General features: G+C 46.1%; 1 long non-coding RNA gene across 1 annotated transcript; it reads right to left on the bottom strand.

Annotated features, from left to right (window-relative positions):
- Positions 1 to 803: 803 nt before the first annotated feature.
- Positions 804 to 2,913, bottom strand: LOC143819999 (uncharacterized). Its single transcript, XR_013225195.1, has 2 exons — positions 2,534 to 2,913; positions 804 to 1,046 (listed from the first exon to the last, which is right to left on the bottom strand). It is a non-coding gene; the product is annotated as an uncharacterized LOC143819999 (long non-coding RNA).
- Positions 2,914 to 16,256: the final 13,343 nt, after the last annotated feature.

The raw sequence follows: 16,256 nt of genomic DNA, 5'->3' as shown, positions 1-16,256 counted from the left end.
AGATTTACAAATATGGAAGCAGAGTACAAAAGCTGAAAGGGTATTACAAAAGCAGCATGTTGCAAGCCTCTATGGCTAGGCTGCAAGCAGACCACATGCCAACCCATCAGCAGATGGAGATTTGGGAGCCTAATGGAGGACATTGCTCCTCCCCATTAGCAGAAGAGCTTCTCTTCCTGAAGATGCATATGCTTGGGATTTCTCCACTGTAATCCCGGAGTGACCATTGGGTGTCACTAGTGAGCATATACAGTTTTGCAACAATCCTACAGAGTTGACTTCACCCAATTACTTGCTGATTGTAATTCCAACACTCTGTGTTTTGGCTCAAGAGAAAGAAGCGAAGGGACTTAATAAAGAGTTGCAGCCCTTGAGATCAAGACCTGTGCTGAGTCATAGGACTGCCAACCTTCAGGTGGGACCTGGAAATCCCCCAGAATTACACCTGATCTCCAGACTACAGAGATCCATTCCCCTGGAGAAAGTGGTTGCTTCGGAGGGTGGACTTTGTGGCATTATACTGACTGAGGTCCCTTCTCAAACTCCACCCTTTCCAGGCTCCACCCCCAAATCTTCCAGAATGTCCCAACTCAGACTTTGTGACCCTAAGGAACCTCACAATTGGCTCTCCCTTTGCTCACTGCCTATCCTTGATGTCAGATGATCAGGGATAGTGTATGAAAATAGTAGTCCCATTGGTCAGGACTATGCAGATGTCTTATATTTCCTCCAGTCCCCTTAGATACAGCCAGTTCCCTGGCAACTGGTTCCCTCTATGACATACAAAGAATCACAAACACCTCTAGTGACAAAGGGGGTCTCTCAGCGTTTATTGTCAGAGGACACTTCACTTTTAAGCAGGCTCCTGAAATCTCATAGGGGTAGATGGCCTCAAGGGTGTCCGACAAAAGAGGATGGATTTCAGTATCTCGTAGCAGGGGTTAAGCAAGGCGGCATTCGGTGGCTTCAAAATTCGTGGGAAGATGAGTGGTCCGGAGTTTAATGTCGTCTTCTCTTCTTCCTCCCCCCACTTCGGCCTTTTCGGCCTGGACATGGAAATAAAATGAGAGTTTAGCGATCACAAGTGCTGTGAGTCTAGCTGAAGCAAAGCCCCAGCAGGCGTTCCAATAAGGGTGTGGTTGGTAGGAAAGAACCCAAGTGTATCTCTGGCTTTCAACATCTCTATGACCAATATCCACACTTTGTTTAGAATGGTTTGAGCACAGTTCCCCTTGAGGGGAAGCCATGACAGTTGAGGCGGGTGGAAAGCACTGTCAATCAAATCACACCTGACTTATGGCAACCCCTCATGAGGTTTTCAAGACTAGGGACATTCAGAGGTTGCAGCACACTGGATTTCCTTGGTGGTCTAGTATCCAAGGGCTAACCAAGACTTAGTTTTTGAACTGTGATGAAAGCCAGCTAGCCGGAGCCATAACAAGTTAAAGGGGTATAAATCTACAAGAGATTCGTAGTGCAGTCGGGTCTATCGCTATGAAAAAGCGTGTGGTCAAGCACTAGTCTCAATCATGTTGATCCACGAATATTACAGAAGTGAAATTTCAGCACAAATGGCCAGAGGCTGGTCTGAATGAAAATCGGAAGCTTCAGTGGGTGTTAGTTCTTCCTATTCATGACTGGCTGGTTTATGAAAGATGTCTCTAGTAACATCATCAGCCAGTATAGAACTGGTAAGGAAATGGATCAACATTACTGGATAATGAGAAGGTGAAGTACAAAAAGATATTTTTGCAATGAATTGGTTCAACCTTTCCATTGAGGAACGGGAAGCAAAGGTGATGAAAATAAGCTGTTACAGGCAGGGAGTTGGGCCCAGCCACATTCCCCACTCCATCTTGTCCAGTTTCCCCTCCTTATTTTACAGGACCTTAAAGATCCGTTTTGGGACTGGTTCCAGGTTGTCATGAGAAGTTCTATCACATCCTAATATATCTCACCCTTCCTTTCTTTCAAGGATGGGACCATTCACCCTGAGATAGCCTCATCATCTTTATGGACTTGACCTCTCAGTGTGACCAAATTTTACCCAGGCAGCTCCAGATGGCTCCATATTTCAAGAGTGGCAGGTAGGACATGTAAACCTCTGCAACTCATGAACATGTGAAGCTGCCTTGTATTGATGGTCCATCAGCTGCTTTATACAGAAGATCTTTAGTCCATAAAAATCAGTACTGTCAATTCAGACCAACATTGGTTCTCCGGGGTCCCAGTCAGAGGTCCTTCCCATCCGCTAGGACCTGATCCTTAACTGGAGATGTGGGGGATTGAACCTGGGACCTTCTTGGGCATATCAAGAAGACACTTTCACCCTGAGCCACATGAGGTGGCCATATACTGAATCAGACCTTTCATCCATCAAATTCAGCCCTATCATCTCAGACTGGCAGTAGCTCTCCAGGGTCCTGATCAGAAGTTTTTCAGGTTAAGGAATTGACCCACAACTAGGAATGCTGGGGATTGAACCTGAGGCCTTCCACATGCCGGGCGAGTGCTTGACCATGTATGTCCTCACCTTTCCTCCGGCCCCGTCCTTTTCTCCCTTTCTTCCCTTTCCGTCCGGACCGGCCCCCTCCTCGGCGACCCGCTTTCCGCATCCAGCGGCAGTGCCGGCTGGCGCTCCTATCGCGCTGGAATCTTGCCATGGTGTTCAGATGGGCTTGGCAGGTCAGTGTCAGGAGCAGTGGGGACACCACCTGTGGGCTCCTGCAGCCCCAACTCTTCTGGCCTGGGTCTCCTCCACAGCTTGCCTGTAGGCAAGTTGCCCCTTGTGACATAGGAGGAATCTGGAGGGTGTTGCCATAGGAATGTCAACAGAGTTACCCAGGATGCAGGACTAACAGATACTGTCATTATGAGATTGGCGGCCTTGGGCTTCAGCTGCCCCTTTTTTCCCCTCCCTTGTTGGGTAAAATTGGGATTTATATGGGTTTTCGCCGCATCTTCTTGTTTCTATTGTGTCTTTTTATGCCTGTGGTTTTAAGGGAATTTTATTGGGATTTTTATGCAGATGTTTTGTGACCCGCCACGAGCCGCTTGGGAGTGGCGGGCAAGAAATCTAATAAATAATAATAAATAATAATGTCATGACCCCTAGTGTTCCTGGGAGGAGCAACCTCCCAAATCCTTGGAGGTCTCCATCCAATTTAGTATTTGGATGGAGGGACGTCCAGTGGTGCTTTGCCATTGCCTACCTCCATGTCATGACCCTAGTGTTCCTTGGAGGAACTCCCACCCAAATCCTTGGAGGTCTCCCATCCAAATATTAATCAGGGACCTTCAGAGGTGGCTTGCCATTGCCTTCCTCCACACCATGACCCCTACTCTTCCCCATTTCGCAAGGTGTCTTCTACAGTGGACCCAACAGGCTAAAGGCAATGCTACCCCACAGTGTTATGCATACCTCCCACATCCACACAGGAACTGATAGCCTTGAAATGCATGTGTGGATCATGTTTTTCCAAAGATCCCTCCTGACCGAGAAGCAGCGTCCCCGGTGTCCATCAACACTCAGACCACATTGACAGAGTGGAGCAGGAGCCTCCCGTGCCAGGTTTTCGATTTACTCGAGGACGATACATGTTCTATTATTTTAATTAAACTCTATCATTAAAGCTAAAATTGGCTCTGCCTTCCTTGGCTGCTGATGCCATTTTTGGCAGCTGTGTTGATAAGCTTTGCTGCTGCTGACGTGTGTGATTATTGAGGGACCGTCACATGCCCCCCAATTTCTAGTGTGATTCCAAGCAATGGCTCAGCGCACAGTTGGGCTTTTGTGCACGCAACCACCATCACAAGCTTGTTTGTGCCTCCCGAACATCACCTTTGTGGTTTGCTTTTGCTGGGACCCGTTGCTTGGAGACCCAATTCTCAGAAAAACCTAAGATGGCCTCCAAGCTTTGAAGATTGAAGCAAGACAAAAGAGACCCGGAGGAGGAGGGGGAGACAGAATGGTACAGGAGTTAATGTGACAGGCAGAGATCTGGGGATGTTAGCAGCCAAGCCCCTCCTCCCACCCCTGCAATGCTTTCTTCTTTCCTTCCTGATATTCCCTAGTTAGCTCTTGTTTGCATTTGCTGTGTGTACCCTTGTTGTCTTTGTTCCAATGAGAAAAGAAAAACCTTTTCCCTAAACAACAGCCTGGTTATTTTTGAGAGTTCTTATAGGGACAATCCCCTTTAACAGGGTTGGTCAATCTGTGGTTCTCCAGGTGTCCAAGGACTACTGATGGCAGGGGCTCATGGTAATTGTAGTCCATGTATATCTGAAGAGACACAGTTTTGGCCACCTCTGCCCCATGAGGTCCCAGTTGCCCTCCTCTCGCTTCTTCAGATATTTGACGAAGCATGGAGAAAGGGGATTGGCTGCCTGGCTTGATTGACAGGCAGAAGAGAGTTGTGTGTAAAGCGCGTTGCTCTCTTCCACCATTTCAAGCAGGCACGTGGATGTAAGCAGTGTGAGAAGGTGGCAGAAGAAAGCGAGAGAGCCAGAAGATGAGGAATGGCCGAAGGCACGATTATTTTTAGCACTACGCCATTTTGCTGGTGTAACACTATTTTTTTCAATGTGCGGAATTGCCCTGACTTTCCCCACATATTCAGAAAACCCTTCCAGGGCCCTCGTGAAACCCCAGGGTCCCAGGAAACCCTGGTTGAGAGAGCCTTGAATAAAACTCTGTTGGTCTTAAAAGGTGCTGCTGAGTTCCAACTTTATGCTGCAGCTTCAAGCCAGCAAGGCTACTCTGCTGACTCTAAAAACAGATGCCCGTTGACATTTTACTTCTAGAGCATCCTCCCTTTCTCCAGCTTGACCAAGGATTTGGTGGCTTTTCACAGCTGCTGTTCTCTCTCGTTTGCCTCTTGGTCTACAGCGAAAAAGCCCTGCAAATGACCGAAATAGCAAAATAATTCCGGTGACGTCGTAAACCTTGCTAAGCTGCCTGCCACATGGTGCTGGTCATTGTAATTCAGTGCCTGGGTATTGCTCCTACTGTTCTCTCCTCTTTCATTTCTGAACCCCTCGCAAAAAATGCAAATTAAAAATTCCGAGTTAAAAGCCAACGAAGTCTCTTAGCATACGGCATCCTTTTCTAGGAGAAAAAAAGCAGCTGAAGTTAATAAATGAAGCCAAATGATTTATTTTTGAAGCATTAAAAATTCACCCTTGCTGTGGCGCATAGCGACAGCATCTCTTAATATGTATGTCTATTCTTGTGATGGAAATGCGACTAACCACTGCCATTCCAAAAAGCAGATCTATTTCTGACCAATTATGGGTTATTCGCATTGATGATCTCATGTCACAGAGAGAAGCCATCAGGGTCTTGGACCCTAAGACTCCTTTTTTGAGAGCCAGCATGATGTAGGGGGTTAAAAAGCAACAGCCTCTAATCTGGAGAACTGTGTTTGATTCCCCACTCCTCCACATGCAGCTCGGCTAGTCCCAGTTCTCTCAGAGCTCTCTCAGCCTCACCTACCTCACAGGATAGCTGTTGAAGGGAGAGGAAAGAGAAGGCAATTGTGAGCTGCTTTGAGACTCCTTCAGGTAGTAAAAAGAGGGGTACAAAAAACCCTAGCTCTTCTTTTGATTTTTGCTTCTGCCTTGTCCAAATCGAACCAGTGATTCTCTGTTTTCATCCTGACCTGGACAGCCTAGTCTAACCCAGTTTATTTAATTATTTATTTGTCGTAATAATAATTTATTAACAATAATTTGAATAATGTATTCACCAACCTAAAAAGTGCTTTCCCCCAGAAGACAACTAGCACACTACATAGCAAAGAAATGTATGAAGACCAAGATGTGCTATTTCCTCCAATGTCCCACCCTTGCACCCGCCTCCCTTTCCCTTCTCCATGGGATGGAACTTTTTTTTTAAGTTAACTCCCTGGAGCAATGAATAGGCATACAAGTGTGCAGGCAAAGCCAAAAATCATTTTTCCCCAAAGTTTTCACATAAAGCATGCCTCTCTAAAGTCCCCCTCCCAAAAAAATCAGGAACGAGATTAATTTTTTAAAGATTCATGATTCCACCAAGGGTGATGTTATAAAAAGTACTATGCATCTATGATTAGATGCATAGGTGTTTAAATGGAGAACTATTAATTCTTTTTAAATAAAATTTGGGGGCATCGCAGGAGCTTTTAAAAAAAGAGAAAGGTGATTGGCTGCCTGGCTTGATTGACAGGCGGAAGAGAGTCACGTATAAACCGCATTGCTCTCTGGCTGGAGGAATGATAATATTCAGCACAATGCCATTCAACTGGCATAACGCTATTTTTTGCGATATGCGGAAATGCCCCAAGTATTGTAACTGATCTCTAGACTACATATCAGTTCCCTTTGGGGAAATGGCTGCCTAGGAGAAATGGCATTCTGTCCCACTGCGGACCTTCCCCATCCCAATTCCTGCCATTCCCGGACTTCACGCAATATGCAGGAGTTAGACAAGTTGGAGTTAGCAACTTCGCTAGCACAAGGCCTAGTGGCATGATTAGAGAAAGAATGCTCCAGTTTCATTCTCAGAAAGAAGATGGAGAGGTTAAAAAATTCCTTTAAAAAGTAAAATGAAAACAGATGATATATATATTCAGATGTACAGATGTCTCTAAGACTCCATTGCTTATCTGCATAATGAGCTCCGTTTTGCATTTTATCAAGGCTATTCACATCAGCGAAATTGGGTCTCTATAAATAGAGCATCGGTTTGGATTTGGAGAACAGTACAGGAGTCAAGCAGGTTAGGGAAAGGTGTTGCTTGCTCTTTAAAAATAATGACAGCTTTCCAAAGTTAAAATAGTTGCAATTTGCTGTGATATTTCGGGGGAAATGAGCTATTGACGGCACTCCTTCTTGACATCTTGGGGCCAGGGTCCAAAGAGTCATTTGTAATTAGTTCTTCAATTACAAACATCTTCACCATGCCTGGCAGAGAAAAGAACAGGCCCCTGTCCTAAGATGCAGATGGTCTAAGTGTTGCATGACGCATAATCACATCTTCCAATGTGTAATTTAGCTGTGGAATACAATGGACAAGAGTCGGGCTTCATGTGCTGGGGGTGGGGGACGAGTTAATACTTTTACAGACATGCACTCTTGCTCCATCTGAATGTGCCCATGTGGATTGCTTTCTACCAAAGAGAGGGCCATCTTCCTGAGGACCTAAGGTTGCCAACTGTGGGTTGGGAAATTCTTGGAGATTTCGGGTGGAGCCTCAGGAGGGCAAGTTTTGAGGAGATGGAAGAGGGACCACCAGTGAGTATAACACCGTAGATTCTACTTTCCAAACTGGCCATTGGTTTCCCCTGAGGAAGTGGTCTGTGTAGTCTGGGCATCAGCTGTAATGCCAGAACATCCCCAGACCCCATCTGGAGGCTGGGGAATCAGATCCAGGGCATTTCCGCAGATTGAAAAAAATAGCGTTATGCCAATAAAATGACATAGTGCTAGAAATTATCGCACCCCCAGCCATTCCTCACCTTCTGGCTCTCTCACTTTCGTCTGCCACCTTCTCATGCTGCTTACAGTCCACATGTCTGCTTGAAATGGTGAAAGAGAGCAACGTGCTTTACACAGAACTCTCTTCCTCCTGTCAATCAAGCCAGGCAGCCAATCACCTTTTGCAAAGTTTAAAAGGGCCCACGATGCCTGCTAATTTTTTTAAGTAAAACTTTTCCATTGAAACACCTATGTATCTAATCATGGATGCATAGTGCTTTTTATAACACCACCCCTTATGGAATCACAAGTCTGGACTCTTTAAAAAATTAATCTCATTCCTGATTTTGGGGAGGGGGACTTTAAAGAGGCATGCTTTGTGCGACTACTTTAGGGGGAAATTCTTTTGGGCTCTTCCTGTATGATTGAATGACTATTCGTTGCTCCAGGCAGTTTGCTCTAAAAAAAAAACCCATCCCTGGAAAAAGGGAGAGGGAGGCGGGTGCCAGGGCAGGACACTGGAGGCAGAGATAGTGCTTCTTCACCTCCACACATTTCTTTAGCGTGTGGCCTGCTGGTTGCTCTTCTGTAGCCTGTGCATTTTAGGTTGGGGAATCCACTGTATGTGATTCCCCAACAACCACTATAAAATGACGGATGTTGCTTGACATTTGCTGGATGGATACAGGAGGTTGGCAACGCCATGCAAAATGCCAAATATATGGTGTCTTCATAAGTTGAGCATTTAACTACATTTATCGGGTGCGGAATGGCCCCCAGTTCTCCCAAGCAGAGGCTGCCGCTTTCAACCATGACACCAAGCCAACTCTGGTGGAGCAACCAGATTGCGGCCACACAGGCCGGAAAACCTCCAGCCACCCATTGACTCCGGCACTGAACTCCTTCAACAATCAGCTTCATCAAAAGCAGTCCTTTCCTTCCTCTCCACCTGCCTCTTCCCTGCTGTCCTAATGCTCTGCTAGACCTGCTCTGCCAAAAGCCATTTTGCTCCCTCTGTCCAAAAGCTCTCCAGCCATCTGACAGGGCCTGTTTATAAAGCCTGATGGATGGCAATTGGGAAACATAAGGCCAGCAGGGCAGGAGGGCTGTGGATAGGAATCGAATCCCTGCCTGGCCGCTGCCGGGCTAGGCTGAGTGCTTGTTGAACATCTCTTGATATTTATCTAAGGCCTGCACTTCAGTGGGAGACGCCAGACAACACCCATTAAGGCCCTCGGAAAGCTCCAGCTTTTGACAGGCTTTTGACCTACAAGTCCCCCGTCCTTCGCTGCCCTCCATTTATTCTCAGCTAGATTGTACCAGCTGCAGAAGCAGAGAACTCGGGGGCAAGGACCTTGGAGGCAGGGCAGCGCTCCAGGCCAGCCTGATCATATCCACTGAAAACCATGACTTTTGTCACATCCGAAGCGTTGTCAGCCTGTGCCCAAAGGCTCTCAAAGGGAGTGGGGGGTGAAGAAGGAGGAAGGGGAGGAGGAAGAGGAGGGTTGGTTTTTAAAACTCATTTTTCACTACCCTCAGGAGTCTTGCTTACAATCATCTTCCCTTTCCTCTCCCCACAACAGGCACCCTGTGAGGTAGGTGGGGCTGAGAGAGCTCTGAGAGAACTGCTCTGCAAGAACAGCTCTACGAGAACCATGAGTGGTCCAAGGTGTGAACCAGCTGGCTGCATGTGGAGGAGTGGAGAATCAAACCCGGTAGGTAGGGCTGAGACAACTCTGGCAGGCCAACTCAGTCAGAACAGCACTATCAGGGCTGTGGGTAGCCCAATGTCACCCGGCTGGCTGCATGTGGAGGAGCAGGGACTCAAATACGGCTCCCCAGATTAGAAGCCACCAGTCTCCACCATGGCACCAAGCTGACTCTCTGTTGTAGCACTAGGCCCGATAAAGCCCAGCAGGTGCCAAACAAACTTAGAAGCAAATATGTGAAATCGCATTGTCTGTCCCTTGGCCAACAAGCGAAAATCCTGCGGTGCGGTCTCTTCCCAAAGTGTTCCTGCGTTCCTTTGCACGTGGTTGCCTGGGTGAGCCCCGAGCCTCCTTGATCAGAAAGAATTGGTTTTGTCAAGAGGGTTGCTATTAGCGTGTAGGCCGTGATTGATAACTGAGCGTTCTTCTTGGCCTGCTGGCCCTGAACCAATAGGAGGCCCCGGATCATCCTCGTCGCTCTCCTTTTTGAACACCTTTTTGAAGTGAGGCCTCCAGAACTGCACACAGGACTCCAGGTAGGGCCTATTAAAAACCATCCCTCGTTCCCAGTTTCCAGTATCTCAGCCTGAGACTCAGCGCCAACTTTGAAATGATGCTTCTTCCGGTATGAAATTCATCCTCGACAATGAGGTTTAGAAAAACGTGTCATGGTCTGTCTGCCTCTTTTAAATGCATGCTTTATATCCCCTTTTTTTAAATGCAATTAAAAGCACAGACTCGGTTTTGCCGATACCTTTCTCTGGCACCTGTCCACACAGGCAACAAAACCATTTATCCTCCAAGTGCCTCCTTTTCGAGTTGTTCGAAACATTTCAGACAACATAGCTTAAAATATAACTACAGCCATTCATCAATTGAAGGGACTGCTCTGCCTCTATATAATTTAAGCATCTCGAAAAGAAGGAGTGGCATGAAGGGGGCAATTAAGCCCACACTCCAAGCTGATGTTTTTTTTCTTCTAATTTGAAACACACATTCCTTTTTTTCATAAGTCCAAAAAAGAGAAAGAGGAAGTCGGAAGGCTTGAGTATCCATGGAAAGTGCTACACACAGTGTGATAAACATGGTTCAACATTTCTTACAAGTCTTACATTTTCTCTAGGAATGACAGTTGTATTTATTAAAAGTTTTGCGCCAGCCCATTCTGATGCAAATGTTGCATTTGATCGGAGGGCTCCAGATGTTTTGGCAGCTCGAGCCACTTGGTATGCAGAAAAGTTTCTCGCTTTCCAAAATAATTGTACGCTGCAGGGTGTTTGCGTTTAGATACTTGCTGTCGCTATATTTTCAGCTACTTTTCTGGAACTGTATGTGCCTGCACATGCGCTCGACAGAACTTGTAGTCAGAAAGGACATAATTAGTCTCCATTGTCCATGATGCAAATTGTTGTTGCTGTTAGTTGCGAAGTCGTGTCCGACCCATCGCGACCCCATGGACAATGATCCGCCAGGTCTTCCTGTCCTCTACCATTCCCCGGAGTCCATTTAAGTTTGCACCGACTGCTCCAGTGACTCCATCCAGCCACCTCATTCTCTGTCGTCCCCTTCTTCTTTTGCCCTCGATCGCTCCCAGCATTAGGCTCTTCTCCAGGGAGTCCTTCCTTCTCATGAGGTGATCCTTATATAGGACCCCTTAACCTTTTTCTGAAATTAATCCATTCAGGATCTGGCCTTCTAAGGAGTAGGCAGGGCTGATCTCCTCTAGATATTACCGGTTTGCTCATCGTGCAGTCCAAGGGACTCACAACAGTCTTCTCCAGCACCAGAATGATGCAAATAGGGTTTGCCTATTTTGAAATCAAAAAAGTGGAAGAAGAATTGGATTTTAGACCCCACTTTTCACCACCTGAAAGAGTCTCAAAGCGGCTTCCAATCGTCTTCCTTTCCACTCCCCACAACAGACACCCTGTGAGGGAAGTGGAGCAGAGAGAGCTCTGAGAGAAACTGTGCAAACATCACTATCAGGACTACAACTAACTCAAGGTCACCAGCTGGCTACATGATGAGGAGTGGGGAATCAAACCCAGCTTGCCAGATTAGAAGCTGCCGTTCTTAATCACCACACCACACCCGTTCATATTCAGCTTGTTGTCTTGCAATTCCCATTTGTTTGTTTGTTTGTTTGTTTGTTTGTTTGTTTGTTTGTTTATTTATTTATTTATTTATTTATTTATTTATTTATTTATTTATTTATTTATTTATTTATTTCCTGACAAAGTTAGTTGGTCTCAAATGCCCTGTTGGGCTCCCTTTATATTGGGGCTTATTTGCACAGACCATAAAATCGAGCTGCAGTAAATATCCCCTCCCCCCCAACTACAAATGTTATCTTCCCCATTTCCAGAGCAAGGTTTTAAAAGGAAACTAACAAGATTGAGAAGAAGAAACAATTAGTCTGAGGAAAAATGTTTGACCTCGAAAGCTCACGCCTTGAATAAATCTTTGTTGGTCTTCAAGGTGCCCCTGGGATCTGATTTTGTTTAGAAGAAAGAACAGTTAGTGTTTAAATTTTGAAAAAGTACAGGTTGCTTCTTAAGCGTTCTGTAACAAAGGCTAGCAGGGAAACAAAACAAAGGATTCAAATGAGCCCCATTATCATCTCATGACCATCAGCCCCTGAATATCATCTCTGAATCAGTCCATCACTTTAAAAATCCAGGGTCCAGAAATGTAACGAATAACAGGCCTAATATAGCCTGGATTCAGAAGATTTCATCCTGTGTTCTGGTTACTGTTTACCAAGGTGGGTGGGTTTTCTGAGAAGGGCTAATTTCGTATTTCTTTGCCTGGACTTGGGGGGAGAAAATGACATCAGAAGGGTCAAATCTTCTGGCAGAAACAACAGGTAGCCCATCCAGTGTAGTATACCATCTACACGAGGGGTAGTCAAACTGCGGCCCTCCAGATGTCCATGGACTACCATTCCCAGGAACCCCCTGCCAGCGAACGCTGGCAGGGGGCTCCTGGGAATTGTAGTCCATGGACATCTGGAGGGCCGCAGTTTGACTACCCCTGGATCTACACTGAATTCGATTTCCATTTTGATTTGGGGCGCTTGAAATTTTCCCTCTGCAACATGCATGATTGATACCAAACGCCGACTAGAAACACCGAACATCCATCAACGGAACACGATGGCTTATATACACTTGGACAAGCTTGCCAATGAACCTGATTGGTCCTTAATGAGAGCAGTTCATTGGTCCATAAGTTCATGTAAAGATAGCCACTGATTGGCTAAATTAGGATCCTTAGGAAAAACAGAAGCTCTGTGTTTTTTTAAGATTAATAAGATTTGAGAACAGGCACACTATACAACCAAATTAACTAGTGAGGGATTCATTGGGAGTTCTCTTCAAATATAATTTCATTCCATTAATTTCTGAAATTAAGATACCAACTCATGTTCTTATGTTTTTCTTTTTAATTGTTTCAGCCTTTGAGTGAATCTTTCTTTGCAAGAGAAGGCTATTAAAATGCCAAACCAGTGGTTCTTGTCACCGGATAGATTCTCCAAAATGGGTGATACCATAAAGAACTGTTGGTTTTGTGGCAAAGGTAAAGCTGTAAAATATTGGGAAGAAATAGCAACACGGGTTGCATCTGGTCTAGGCTATCTGAACATGTGCACACAAGAGTGGTTATTGTTGAACTGTGTGGTTTGCACGCCATCGTGTAATTAGAATCATAGCAACATGGAGTCTGAAGGTATCTGCAGGGTCATCTAGTCCAACTCACTGCACAGTGCAGAAAACTCACAACTACCTGCCCTCCTTCAGTTCCATGGCCAGATGATGCCCTCCCCCCCCCCAAATTAAGAATCCCCAACCAGTCTGGCCTGGAGGAAATTTACCTCCCAACTCCCAAGTGGCAAATGGTATTTCCCTGGGCATGCAAGAAAGGGTCATAGAGCCAAACAACCACACAACTGTTTCTGCCCACCCACTCACCAGAGAGCCAGTTTGGTGTAGTGGACAGGAGTGCGGACTTCTAATCTGGCATGCCAGATTCTGCGCTCCCCCACATGCAACCAGCTGGGTGACCTTGGGCTCGCCACGGCACTGATAAAGCTGTTCTGACCGAGCAGTGATATCAGGGCTCTCTCAGCCTCACCTACCTCACAGGGTATCTGTTGTGGGGAGAGGAAAGGGAAGGTGATTGTAAGCTGCTTTCAGCCTCCTTCGGGTAGGGAAAAGTGGCATATAAGAACCAACTCTTCTTCTTCTTCTTCACCATCTGCCTAAGTTCACAGAAACAGCCTTTCTGTCAAATGACTATCTAGCCTCTGACTAAAAATCTGTAAGGAAGGAGAACCCACCACTTCCCGGGGAAGCCTGTTCCATTGAGGAACTGCTCTAAATGTCAGGAACTTCTTCCGGATGTCCTACATCCGAATCGGTCCTATATGCAATAGCTTGTCTTTCCCAGGCACTGGAAGAAAAATCCTCTCCCAAATAAAAGAGAGCAGCTAGAGGAGTTAACCAGATTCCTTCTCCACAACTGAATTGATGGCTTGTTTTGAAAAAAAAACCAGCCTTTAAGTCATATTGACGTTTGGAGACAAATGGGGAACCAGATGGATAACTAATTTTGGTGGGCATGCCATGTTTGAAAGCAGCGATTAAGGGCCATTTGAAAACTGCCTTTGTGTTCTGCTTTTAATAACTGGTTGCTAAGAGGTACTCCCCTCCCCCCCCCCCTGCAATTTCAGATAGAGAGGTTTTAATAACCGGCTGCTAGCTGAATGTATTTACCTGTTAGTACAAACCTTTCTTGCACCGTGCTAGCAAAGCAGGGTTGAGCTTCCCTTCAGGGAACCTGCTTTCTGCCACTTCATCCGATGAAGAAAACAAGGAAATCTTAAGGCTGACAAATGAAGGCTTCAAAATACCAAATGTTCTCTCTAAGATTTATTCCAATATAGAGTAATCAAAACTGGGTCCTGGGTAATAAAACTGTTTTCCAGGTTCTTCCTCGGTGCTTACTCCTCAGTATATGGATGTTTTTTTTTTTCACATTAATAATTAGCTTCATAACATCACATAGGCAATTGTTCAAACATCATGGGGTCTATTCATCAAAAGCTGGGTGACCTTGGGCTAGGGACGGTTCTCAGAGCTTTCTCAGCCCCACCTGGCTTACAGGGTGTCTGTTGTGGGGGGAGGAAGGGAAGGTGATTGTAAGCCTCTCGGAGACACATGAGATCTGCAGGGTGACTTTGGGCCAGGGAGAGGAATGGGAAGGCGACTGTAAGCCGCTCTGAGCCTCCTTCGGGTAGGGAAAAGTGGCATATAAGAACCAACTCTTCTTCTTCTTCTTCTTCTTCACAGTTCTCTCCCACATGCAACCAGCTTGGGCTCACCACAACACTGCTAAAGCTGTTCTGACTGAGCAGTAATATTAGGGCTCCCTCAGCCTCACCTCCCTCACAGGGTGTCTGTTGTGGGGAGAGGAAAGGGAAGGCGAATGTAAGCCGCTTTGAGACTCCTTCGGGTAGAGAAAAGTGGCATATAAGAACCAACTCTTCTTCTTCTTCTTCAGTAATATCAGGGCTCTCTCAACCTCACCTCCCTCACAGGGTGTCTGTTGTGGGGAGAGGAAAGGGAAGGCAATGTAAGCCGCTTTGAGCCTCCTTCGGGTAGGGAAAAGCAGCATCTAAGAACCAACTCTTCTTCTTCAGTAATCTCAGGGCTCTCTCAGCCTCCCCTCCCTCACAGGGTGTCTGTTGTGGGGAGAGGAAAGGGAAGGTGACTGTAAGCCACTTTGAGACTCCTTCGAGAAAAGCAGCATATAAGGACCAACTCTTCTTCTTCTGATATGGAGAGCCAGGTTTGATTTCTCCATCTCCTGCTACACATGCAGCCTGCTGGATGACATTGGTCCAATCCCAGTTCTCTCGGGGCTCTCTCAGCCCCACCTTTCTCACAAAGTGCCTGTTGTGGGGAGAGAAAGGGAAGGTGATTGTAAGCTGCTTTACAGACACAGGAGGCCTGCTGGGTGACCTTGAGCAGGGAAAGGCAATTTTAAGCTGCTTTGAGACTCCTTAGGACAGAGAAAAATGGGTTACAAAACCAAATTCTTTTTCTTTCTTCTATAGATTCACAGAAACAGCAAGCCCAATAACATGTTCTTTTTTTTTGTCGTGATACTGGGTTTGGATCAAGGTCATTTGTGGGCGTAGATGGAACCTTTGTCCGGTGGCCCTTGATGGCTCTCGGCAGCCCTGAGTACAAAGAAACATGAAGTGGGCTTCTAGATATTTCAGGCTTAACACTGTTCTCTCGAGACTTATATGCCTGTTGTCATGTACCACCAAGTCTCCCTGGAAGAGAAAAACACAACTTAGTTTCTAAGCAACAAAGAAGGAACCTTTTGGGGAAGGCAAGAGATGCCAGCCCTCGCTGCTTGCTGAGTTTCTTATCTTTGGAGAAAAAGCATGTCATCTCTATCGGAAGAATTATTGACCACAAGCTGAGTCAAGAAGTCCTTTGACAACCCCCCAGGCGCAAAGGGAAATGCCAACAGCAAATAGCCTAGAGCTCAGAATTTCCGTGCTAGCAATAATCATTTGTTCCATTTCTCTTTTGCGTGGATTTTTCCTTCATCTTATCCTATCACTTGCAACATCCTTAAGGTTTTCCAGGGCTGATTCTGCACTTGCTCTGTTTATTCCGTTGCGGATCCTGCTGAATTCAGATTGATTTGAACTCGGGTCTTCCTCTACCCCCCCCCCCCAATTGAAACAGAAAGTGCTCTGCACTTTATTGGGGAACTTCAAAGTGGGGAGGGGTGCCAAGTGCAGCAGAAGTCTCTTTCTTCTCTTGAATGGGGGGGAGGGGAATTGGACACAGTAGAGGAGGGGGGAATAAATCCAAGAGGCAAATCTCTGCTGAGAGAAGTTAGGGCTTCCGGAGCACAGTTATCTTAAGGGAAGACTTGCAACCATGAACCAGGAAGTCTTTGAACTGACACCCTGGCCAATCAGGGAAGACTGCTTTGCTACCAGGCATGGAGAAGGAAGTTAAATTGCAAAGAGCAGAAATCTACACACTTACTGATGGCGATTTTTCC

Source organism: Paroedura picta, chromosome 10, assembly GCF_049243985.1.
Source record: "Paroedura picta isolate Pp20150507F chromosome 10, Ppicta_v3.0, whole genome shotgun sequence".
Classification (NCBI taxonomy): domain Eukaryota; kingdom Metazoa; phylum Chordata; class Lepidosauria; order Squamata; family Gekkonidae; genus Paroedura; species Paroedura picta.
Note: the sequence above shows the minus strand (reverse complement) of the source record. Positions and strands in the feature narration are given on the sequence as shown.